Here is an 11,930-nt window from a genome sequence, read left to right on the forward strand (position 1 = left end):
GAGCATTATTGACTGATCAGTTCTTTAATTTTCTCCCATTTTCTTCATTCTTAGGGGATCGGATTGGATGCTCCCCAAATGAATAGGACTTTGTGTCACCTCATGTTATATTCTCATGTCTAAACAATTACAGCATATAGCAAAATGAGTCATGTGTGACTCTGGAAATGCAGTTGCATGACACATCCATCACATAGCAAGGGTTAATATATTGGCTTTCACTTTGCAGACTGTGGATTGTCCCATATATAAATGTATCTCCATCTTTTCCCTCTAGACTAGAGTGATGACAAAAGGCAGCCTGAGGTTAAGTGGTTCAGACCTCCGTAATGAAAGAGTGATAACATCTTAATCTACAGGGAGAGAAATGAAAATGACATTATGAACAAACTATAAATCATCCACTGTCTCAACATATGATTCATTTTTATTTCTGTTTTGAGAATCGTAATGGGGGCAAATTAATTTTTAAACCTGATCTCAACTCAATATTATTTGGCAGTCCATTTAAATCATATTTTAAGCTTGTCCATTCTTGGCTACTTTTATAAGCATGATGAAACTTCTCAGAAGTTAAAGCAGAATGATTTAGTTTATCCATCATTTTATTATGACGCACAGTAAGCATATTTTAGTGTATAATTCTTCTTAATATTACACAGCATGTTTTTAAATCACTGCAAACAGCATTAATATCCAAAAGGGTAAAAGTTTATTGGATGATAATAACTTCCACTCCCAAATGACACATTCTGGGAAATTTGAGTATGCAGGTTTGGAAGCTCAGAAGGACAAATATATTGAAGTAAAATATGCAAAAATATGATTTACCAGAATTGGAGAGGAAGTTAGAAATATGCAGGTGCAAGGGAAATGTTGCAGAAATATTTAAACATTTTTCATTTTGGTTAAAGCTTTTAAATCAATTAATAAGACTGATAAGGCTACTTATGATTAATGTAATGTGAAATGATGAAGGCCATCACCCAAAGTCACTACATATCACAAACAATGCTGAGTATCACAAACAATAACAGACCCAGCAATGATTGGGACAGGCTGAATAGGCAGGGGCTTTTATCCCTGGAGTGGTGGAGGTTGAGGGGTGACATTTTGGAGGTTTATAATAACATGAGGGGCACAGATAGGATGAATAGCCATGGTCTTTTTCTAAAGGGTAGGGGAGTCAAAAACTAGAGGGCATAGGTTTAAGGTGAGAGAGGAAAGGTTTAAAAACAACTGAAGAACTAAAAAAGAAAAGCAATTTTTTCAAGTGGAGGGTGGTGCGTGTGTGGTACAAGCTGCCAGAGGAGGGGGTGGAAGCTGGTACAATTACAACATCCGAAAGGGTACATGATGGGTACATGAATTGCAAGGATGTACAGGGGCATGAGGCAAATTTTGGCAAATGGGACTAGATCAGTTTAGGATATCTGTTCAGCGTGAATGAGTTTGATCGAAGAGTCTGTTTCTGTGTTATATAACTCTATGCTTGGGGTACTGGTAATCTCACAGTGTTGATTGGATGGGAGCTCCACGGTTTTGACCGAGTTATAGTATAGGAATGTTAGCACAATTCCATGTCAAGATGGTGTGTTTCTTGGAGAGGAGCTTCTGGTAGTCATGTCCATATGTATCTATTGCTCTTCTCCTTCTAGGTGGTAGAGGTCACTAATGCAGAAGCATCCATCAAAGGTGCCTGGTAAATTACTGACATGCATCATATAGTGGGTACAAATTGCTGCTCCTGAGCATCAGTGGTGGAACAAGTGATTGTTGAATGTGATGGAAAAGTGTCAATAAAGCAGCCCGGATGAAGTCAAGCTTCTTGAGTGTTGTTGAAGCTGTACTAATCTCAGCAATTTTTTAAAAATTCATTCACGGGATGAGGGTTTTGCTGGCTAGACCAGCATTTACTTACTTCTCAATCCTAGTTGTCCAGAGGGCAATAACGAGTCAATCAAATTGCTGGATATTAGTGATGGTTGTTTTCCCCCAATAATTGGCATTGGATTCATAGTCATCATTAGACTCTTAATTCTGGATTTTTATTGAATTCAAATTCCACCATCTTGCCATGGCAGAATCCAGAGACCTGGGCCCCAAGAACATTACTTGGGTCTCTGGATTAACAGTCCAGTAGCAATATCACTAGGTCATTGCCTCTCCATTTCAAGGAGGTTTCTCATCACAACCTTTGCACAGATAATTAGGGAAATAAATGCCAGAGAAACCTTATCCCATAAATGAATAAATACATCTACATAGTTGAAACTTGTTGGTGTTGAAGCATGAATCACCATATTTGTCATTTTTCAATGTTTGAATATTGCATTTTTCAACAAAGTAAATAATGGACATGGCTGACAGCACAAGCCATCCTCCATAATTATCATTTGAGGAGAACTTATCTGTTACAAACTGTGAGACATTGCTTGCATGCTTTCAAACTGACAACTGTCAGCATATAATTACAAAGCTTGATGTATATCTGAGTGAACAAAATGATGCTTTCGAAGTGACCACACGGGAGATCAGTAAGTAAAAAACTGAAAAAGGAAATGCGTCTTAGTTTTTAATATTTATGTGCATGAATTTCTTTAAACCATTTATGGTGTAGGTAGTGAATATTTCATTTGCAGTATTGCAAAGCGATTCAAATGACTTGATATCCAGAACAGGACATCACATAGGTTTTTAAAGTAAAGTTTAATTTAATTTAAGTTTAATAGTGGCTCAGCGGTTAGCACTGTTGCCTCACAGTGCAAGGGACCTGGGCTCGATTCCCACCTCGGGTGACTGTCTGTGGAGTTTGCACATTCTCTCTGTGTCTGCGTGGGTTTCCTTTGGGTGTTCCAGTTTCCTCCTACAATCCAAAAATGTGCAGCTTAGGTGAATTGGTCTTGCTAAATTGCCCATAGTGTTCAGGGATGTGTAGGTTAGGCGCTTTAGTCTGGGGTAATTGGGTAGGGGAATGGGTCTGGGTGTGCTACTCTTCTTAGGGTCATTGTGGACCTGTTGGGCCTGAGGGTCTGTTTCCATACTCTAGGGATTCTATGATTTTTATATAATACTTTGCCAGATATGTTGATAATTAATCTCATCAATGTTTTCATGGATCTGGCCTGTCATAAACTTTTTATAGAACTCCTTCAGTGTGGAAACAGACTCTTTGACCAATAAATCCACATTGACCCTCCAAAGAGTAACCAACCCAGACCCATTCCCTAACTACTCCCCGTGTCTGCGTGGGTTTCCTCCGGGTGCTCCGGTTTCCTCCCACAGTCCAAAGATGTGCAGGTTAGGTGAATTGGCCATGCTAAATTGCCCGCAGTGTTAGGTAAGGAGTAAATGTAGGGGTATGGGTGGGTTACGCTTCGGTGGGTCGGTGTTGACTTGTTGGGCCGAAGGGCCTGTTTCCACACTGTAATGTAATGTAATGTAATGTTAAAAAAATGTAAACTACTCTATATTTACCACTGATTTATGCACCTAACCTACATGTCTCTGAAAGCTAGGGGCAGTTTAACATGCAATTCACCCAACCTGCACACGTTTGGACTGTGGGAGGAAATCCACACAGACATGGGGAGAATGTGCAAACTCCACACAGTCAGTTGCCCAAGGCTGGAATCAAACCCGGGTACCTGGCGCTGTGAGGTAGTAGTGCTAACCACCGTGCCTCTCCAACTTTTGGATTTCACTGACTCATCTTTTAAATTTGGGTAACACAATAGTTGCTGCATGTGAGAGAAAGCAAATAAGACCCAGTTGTGGTGCTGAGAACATATTGCCAAATATAAGGGAGAGTAACATTTGTATGCATACAAAACACCGTTGTTTGTTCAAAAAATATTAATATTTTCAGGAATGCAAGCAAGAATGGCTTTGTCAAAACTTTAAAAGGACCTTCAATTAAGTCCAATGAGCTTGACTGAACACAGTTACTGGAGATAAAGGGATGAGATTTACTTGCGTGGGCTCAGTGCCTATATTGTAGATGATATTTAACAGTGTAATCTAAAAATACCTCTATGGCTTTGAATTAGGTTTTAAAAAGCTGGAAATCAAAGTGAAGGTAGTGAAAATCCAGGGAATACAATCCTGGCAGTTCCTGCTGGCTTCTCCCCTTCAGGATTGGTCTTTGCACATTCAGGAGCAGTATACCCAGGGACTGGTGAGCACATTTGCAGGGTTGGAGCTGTTCCATGCAGATAGAAAGATGAGCTACATTGTGATGAGATTTGTTCCTGGTGCCCAGAACATCATGCAATCTTTTGTCCTGTTGATTTTTATCACAGCTACTTCGACTGGCTTTTTGGTTTAATAACTACAGGTTTGTAATGGTAGGTTTCTACCTTTAGATGGCATTCATTCCAAATAAGGATTGACAAGGAAAGAAAATGATGGAACATACCAAGGTCAGGATGGAGGTGTGGATTCTCAGTGTATAATACCAATTTTCTCATTTTCTTTTAACTGCACTTTCTTTCAGGAGAAGTTTGGAACTATGGTCAATTTTTATTTTTAAAATGGAGAAGTAGTAATGACATTTATTGATGATTGCACAAGGTTTGACACCATTTGCTACTCCTCAGATATTGAAGTTGCCTGTGACCCTGTACAGCATTACCTGAACAACATCAGCTGGCTGATAATTGGCAAGTAACACTCATACTATATAAGTCTGAATAACACAAATACAAGGCAGTAATGATAGGGAAGCTAACAAGTGAGTTCCACACTATCACCATCCTGGGGGTTACCATTAACAAGAATATGAATGGGACTGACCATCTGAATACATTTTTAAAAACTCATTCACGTGATGAGGGCATCACTAACTAGGTCAACATTTATTGCCCATCCCAGAGTGCAATAAAGAATCAACCACATTGCTGATTGGTACCCTGTCCATAATATTCAAAATTCACTACTCATACTATATGGCAGCATTGTATGTTATGTACAAAATGCAGTGCAGTAACTCAACAAGGGCACTTCAGCACCACCTACCATCAAGAAAGGCAAGGGCTGCAGAGGCATGAGAACATTATCACATGCAAGTTCCCCTCCAAGCCACTCACCATTCTGACAATGGAACAATGTCACTGTGCCGTCACTATCGCAGATCAATATCTTGCAGCTCCCTTCCTAACAACACTGTGAATGTCTGTACACCCAAGGACTGCAGTGGTTTGAGAAAGTAACTGACCACCTCTTCTTTGGGACACTAGGGCAATAAATGCTGGCCTAGCCAATGATCCCCACCATTCAAGAGGAACAAGATAAATGGTTTTCTTCTTTTGAGGATCAGTCATTATATCGTCACTATTGACAATGTGTCCCAAAAATTGAATGGACTTTTTTGTTTGGAGAATTCACACTTGTCATTAGGCATAAGCCATACTTCTTATAAATTCTTTAAAACTGAATGCACTCTCTGATCATGCTTTTCAACCATCGCTCAATGAATCAGTATTGATGCCATCTGGAGATTACTCTATCAAATCTTTCCAATATATTTAAAACATTTCATTAGAAAATTCTTTTGGGCAAATGTAATTCTAAACAGTAGTCAGAATTGATATTGTGTCGAAGGAGGCTATTCAGCCCATTATGCTTGCACCAGCTCTTCAAATGAACAATCTCATCCTTTATCCATCATTCCTTTGTACATTACCTTTCTCCAAATACTGTAATCATCCAATGTCCTCTTGAGTGCCTCAATTAAACCTGCCTCCATGAGATTTCCAAACAGTGCATTCCAGACATTTGGGTTTATGGGGAAAAATCAAAGATCAAAGTCACTCTCTCATCCAGTTGGCGATGAATCTTTTGCTTTTGTTCTGAAGACATGTCACTCGACCTGAAACGTTAACTCTGCTTTCTCTCCACAGATACTGCCAGACCTGCTGTATTTTTACAGCAATTTCTGATTTGTTCATTCTTTTGTTTATACGTTCATTATTTGCTTTGTCTAGTCTCTTCTGTCCAAGATATTGCTAGCAAGGCTCAGGCATAGTGATTAGAATATGTAAAACCTGGACAGTGAGCACATTAAGATTCTTTGAATGGTTAATAACTATTTGAAAACTTTGGTTTTAAAGTCAAAGAAACTTATACAAGCTTAAAGTTGGATTTGTATTTTTATATTGTGTGCTAAGAAGAGGAGACATAGTTTTAGTTTAATTTGTGAGTTCTGAGAATGGCTGAAGGAGTCTGAAGTTTTGTCTACATTTATCAAAATGTGGTCTTTAAACCCCTTAAGGTGAACAGCTCAATGTATTAGAAACAATAAAGTGATACTTTTGCCCATCACCAATGTGTCCACATCTCAAGGAGGATAGAAAAAAAACAGCCATGCAAAATGTCAGATAGTTTTAGCCACCTCTAGTGAATATGTTCAGTGGCTGACAACCATGGTAAACAAAAATAAAACTTATATTCAATCAAGCAAAGTTTCTCTTTGGGATCAGACTGGTCCAGTATTTGAACCAGCTGGAATCATAACAATGTTCCGTTTGGTGGCAGTATCTGGTTGAATCTAGTGTCTCTAACAGGACTTTTATAATCTCTGGGCTACCCAACTAGTTACACTAGTGCAGATCCTGGGTATATTCTTGTCAGAGGCCTCAGGGTATACTCCTCTTGGGTGACAATGATGAGGAGACCAATAAACTCATGATAAAATTCAGATATCACATTGTTCAGATCACTTTTATTTTATCAGATTCTCTAAAACAGTCCCAGTTGGCTTTGATCAAGTGCCACAGTAATATTCACTTCAAAAGACTCACAGGGATTTCAATGTCAATGTGGGTGAGGATGGGCTTACTTTGTCTGTTGAAGGCATTGAGTAGTATTTTGTAAGATGAGTGATGCAAGCTTTCACTTTAATCTTTGGAAATGATGGTCAAGTCCAAGTTGTAATCCTCATGCTGTTTAGCAGTGTAGAAAGTCTTTCACTGTTTGGGATCAAAGACCAGTTGCAAAAGTTACAATTTCCCCCTACCCACATGAGCTCACTTGGCCGTGTCCTGCCTTACTGTCAAGGGCAGGGTTATATTGTTTTTTAATAAAGAGCTCGGACCTAATTGTTGTGTGAATATATATCTGGCAGGGAGAGGTGCCAACGTTTATTGCTGCACTGCAGAGTTAAAAAAGTTTCATTCTATTAGCAACATGGACAACAATGAAATATACTTGATGACGCTGCAACATTTTGAGTCTTAAGAGTGATATTTCTAATTCACAGGCACCTGAAAGACATAACAGGGAGTTACTATCATCTAACACTGGAATTCAGCACTTGTAACCATGTTTGAACTGTCTGTAATGAGCTTTGGCATCAGGTGATTGGGTGGATCCCAAACTAAACATTGATTAACTAACTGTCAGATAGATGGCACTTGATGGCACTGTCAATGACACCCTCCATCACTTTGCTGATGATTTATAGAAAACCGATAAGGTAGCAATTGTTAAAGTTCAATTTGTTTTACTTTTGCAGACAGATGCACATGGACAATTTTCACATTGCCTTGAATTGTAAATTTACAATCATGACCTGAGTCATCTGAGAGAGATGGAAAATGTCAGAAGCTCATATCTCTCAAGGCTAACTATAAATTTCCCTCCGTATTCGAGGTTTGGTCCATCATATTTCCAGCTGTGGTTGTTGGGTTAGAAAACATAAAGTCATTCATTATGTACTTTATCCTTTACCAATAACCATGAAAAACCCTCCACAGCAGTAAATCATAAATCCAGGACACTCAATATATGTGATATAAGGTTTAATTCACCATTCCACCCACTTAAAATACCTTGTTATGAAGCGTGATAATTTAATATGGAATTAGATAAACAAGTTTACTTATATGATGTAATCTATAACAATTCAAAAATGCCCGAATGGGTATGGGGATGCATGTATGTGTGTATGATTATGTAAAAGGTTCTGTGGAAATTAGTTAAGTTGACAGTCAATGCAGAACAGTCAATGTTCAGAACACAATTACCCTGCAGCTAAAGCAAACCTTTGCAGAATAGGACTTCAGGCAGAAGTGTCTCCAGACTAAAATGTTATGATTGATTTCAGGGAAACCATAAGGCAGATTATTTCTTTGTGGCTGTTGAGTTTGTTCAAAGGAAAGGGCATTTGTCAATAAATAGTATTTGCGGAATTGATTACATATTCAGGCATATTATAGAATTTCCTCTCCAGGAACTAGTTTATATTGGTGTAACATCTTTGAAGAATTTGCAAGGAATTAGATGGCAGTTATACAATATCCATGATAGAAAGATAATCTTTTCTTGAGATCAATTTGGAGTAATTACCCAAGTTTTCCCTGAAAAACCTTCTGCAACTTTATATTGTAAATGTGCAGTAAAATCAATATTTAATTTAAACTTGAAGATGGCATTATACATAAGATACTTACAATTAAAGTATGTTGTTGTATGTGTTGTGTGAACAGATTGAATGGTATTTTAAACAGCGCTATTAACAGCTCTATTTGTATTTATATTTCCTTATATTGAATACCCAACATTAGTGCTGTAATGTTCTTGCAACCTGTCATGGTATAATGGGGTACTGCCAATGCTATTTTATTTCGTAATAGCTTGGCCCAATAAGCCTTCTTAACAATTTCTAAACAAGACTTGATACCATGCCCAGTTTACTATATTCTTAACACTACTGCTGAACCCCCTACCACGCCAATTTGAATACAAGCACATTCCTTTTACTAGATGCAGCTCCACTTCCCACACAAGTAGTAATGTATTTTTGCTGCCACATTTTTCTCTGTAAACTAGTGACTTGTTTGTAAATAGGAGTGGACTACCGTATTTAATCAAATAGAGTGTCAGCTAGATTTACCTCACTATGCATCTATGTAAAATTATCAAAATTACACAAGGTTTATCCTTAAAACCAAACAATTAACACTTTATTAACATACTAATGGATTGGATATTAAATACAAACTACAGAATAAGGCAAAAAGCTAATTTAGGTGCAAGACTGGTGCATAACGAAGCACTGAGTAAGGAAAACTAAACATTGCTTATTACAGATCCCTTACAAGTAAACACAACAATGACAACTAGTCAGGGGGCTCAGTATTTTTGATTTTAATCTTTCAATTTGATCTTTCAAAAATAAGCCACTAGATATCTAAAGATCTACTTATCACATTTCTTCAATTACTAGTCTAGAAACCGAGCTAGTTAGGAAAAATGTTAGATTGTGTACAGTTGCAGGGCAAATCAAGCAAATATTTGATTAAAATAGAAACTACATGAATTATAATGCAGGAAGCAAAATTTCTTTGAAAATCTGCACTTCAATTAAGCTTCCAAAGGTAACATTATCATTAGGATAATGTTAAAATTTATTATAAAAATTGTATTAGCAGAAGATACAGAAATGAACTTTTTAAAAAAATCATTCACTGACTATGCAGCATTTATCACCCAGCCTTAATTACCCAGAGGGTAGTAAAGAGTCAACAACATTGCTGTGGGTCTGGAATCACATGTAGGCCAAATTAGGTAAAGATGGCAATTTCCTTCCCTCAAAGGCATAAGTAAACTAAATGGGTTTTTACAACAATCAATTCATGGTCATCATTAGATTCTTAATTCCAGATTTTTTTTAATTCAAATTCTACCATTGCTTTGGCGGGTATCGAACACGGGTCCCCATAACTTTATCTAGGTCACTGGATTACCAGTGCAGTGATAGTACCAATGATTGAGCCAGCATGGCTTCATGGAAGGGAAATCATGCCTGACAAATTTATCAGAAATCTTTTGAAGAGGTAACAAGCAGGATAGATTGAAGGGAACCAGTAGAGTCATAGAGTCATAGAGATGTACAGTCCAACTGTCCATGCCAACCAGATATCCTAACCTAATCCAGTCTCATTTGCCAGCACTTGGCCCATATCCCTCTATTCATATACCCATTCAGATGCCTTTTACATGTTGTAATTGTACTAGCCTCCACCACTTCCTCTGGCAGCTCATTACATACAAACACCACCCTCAGTGTGAAAAGGTTGCCCCTTAGGTCCCTTTTAAATTTTTCCCCTCTCACCCTAAACCTATACCCTCTGGTTCTGGACTCCCCCACTCTAGGGAAAAGACCTTGCCTATTTTCCCTATTCATGCCTCTCATGATTTTATAAACCTCTCTAAGGCCACCCCTCAGCCTCTGACACTCCAGGGAAAACAGCTCCAGCCTGTTCAGCCTCTCCCTATAGCTCAAATCCTCCAACCCTCTCAACATCTGTTCTGAACCCTTTCAAGTTTCACAACGTCCTTCCAATAGGAGGGAGACCAGAATTGCACACAATATTCCAAAAGTGGCCTAACTAATGTCAAGTAGATCCGATATATTTGGATTTCCATGGTACAGCATATAAGGCTACTTAATAATAAGCTGAAAGCCCATAGTATTGGGCATGGTATGTTAGAGTGGATAAAGGGTTGGTGGATGAATAGCTAGTAGTATATTAGCACAAGAAGGACATTTTCAATTGACAACTAGTAACTAGTTCAGATAGTAAGTTGGGGTGGGGGGGAGAAACTTAGAGAGTAATAACTAATTTTTAGGTAGCTAATTAAAATATAACTTGTAATCTAACAGCCAACAGTGGGTTAGTCATGTCAGTGGGGTTTTGCCTTCTGCCAGTGAGATGTGGTCAATCATGGATGCTGAGAGCATCCTTGATAATTACATCTGCAGAAATTGTACCCAAATAAATGGATCACCATGAGCAGCAGCTGGAGACACTAAGAAGCACACGAATGGTGGATAGCATCATCAATAGAAGTTATTTAAACCTGGTCTCACCCAAGGTACAGGATGATAGATGAGTGACTGCTAGTCGGGGCAGGCCGTCGGTGCAGGAGTACCCTGCAGGTGCCCCCATATCAAACAAGTATTCTGTTTAGGATACAAATGAGGGGAATGGCCCATCAGGTGACAGCAGCAATCAGAGCAGAGGCACCAAGGCTGGCCCTGCTGTACACAGGGGAGGGACAAAGCATAGTAGAGCAATAGTAGTTGGAGACAGGGGCACAGACAGGCGCTTCTGTGGCTGCGAAAGAGACTCCAGGATGGTATGTTGCCTTGCTGATGTATCTGGATGGGCACAGGGCATCCTGAAAGGGGAGGGTCAACAGACAGAAGACATTGTCCATACTGGCACAAATAACATAGTTAAGAGGAGTAACAAGATCCTGCAATGACAATTGAGGGAATTTGGTACTAAACTAAAAAGCAGGATGTTTACGGTAGTAATCTTAGGGTTACTGCCTGCGCTGCGTGCTACTGAGGTTAGGAACAGAGACTGAGTACAATTGAACATGGGGTGTAGGGGGAGGGGCTTCAGATATTGTCAAAGATAGTATTACAGCTGTGGAAAGGACGATGGATGAAGACTCGCCATCTGAGGTAGTTTGGGCTGAGGTTAGGAATAGGAAAGGTGAGCTCACCCTGTTAGGAGTTTTTTACAGGCCTCGTAATAGTCCTAGAAACGTAGAAGAAAGGGTTGCGAGGATGATTCAAGAGAAGAGTGAAAGTAATAGAGTGGTTGTTATGGGGGACTTTAACTTTCCTGATATTGATTGGGAAAGCTATAACCCAAGTTCGTTAGATGGGTCAGTGTTTGTCCAATGTGTGCAGGAGGGTTTCCTGACACAATATGTAGATAGGCCAACAAGACGTGAGGCCATACTGGATTTGGTTCTGGGTAATGAACCAGGCCAGGTGTTAGAATTAGAGGTAGGTGAGCACTTTGGGGACAGTGACCACAATTCGGTGACTTTTACTCGAGTGATGGAGAGGGATAAGTGTGCACTACAGGGCAAGAGTTATAGCTGGGGGCAGGAAAATTATGATGCGGTGA

Source organism: Chiloscyllium plagiosum, chromosome 18, assembly GCF_004010195.1.
Source record: "Chiloscyllium plagiosum isolate BGI_BamShark_2017 chromosome 18, ASM401019v2, whole genome shotgun sequence".
NCBI classification, from domain to species: domain Eukaryota; kingdom Metazoa; phylum Chordata; class Chondrichthyes; order Orectolobiformes; family Hemiscylliidae; genus Chiloscyllium; species Chiloscyllium plagiosum.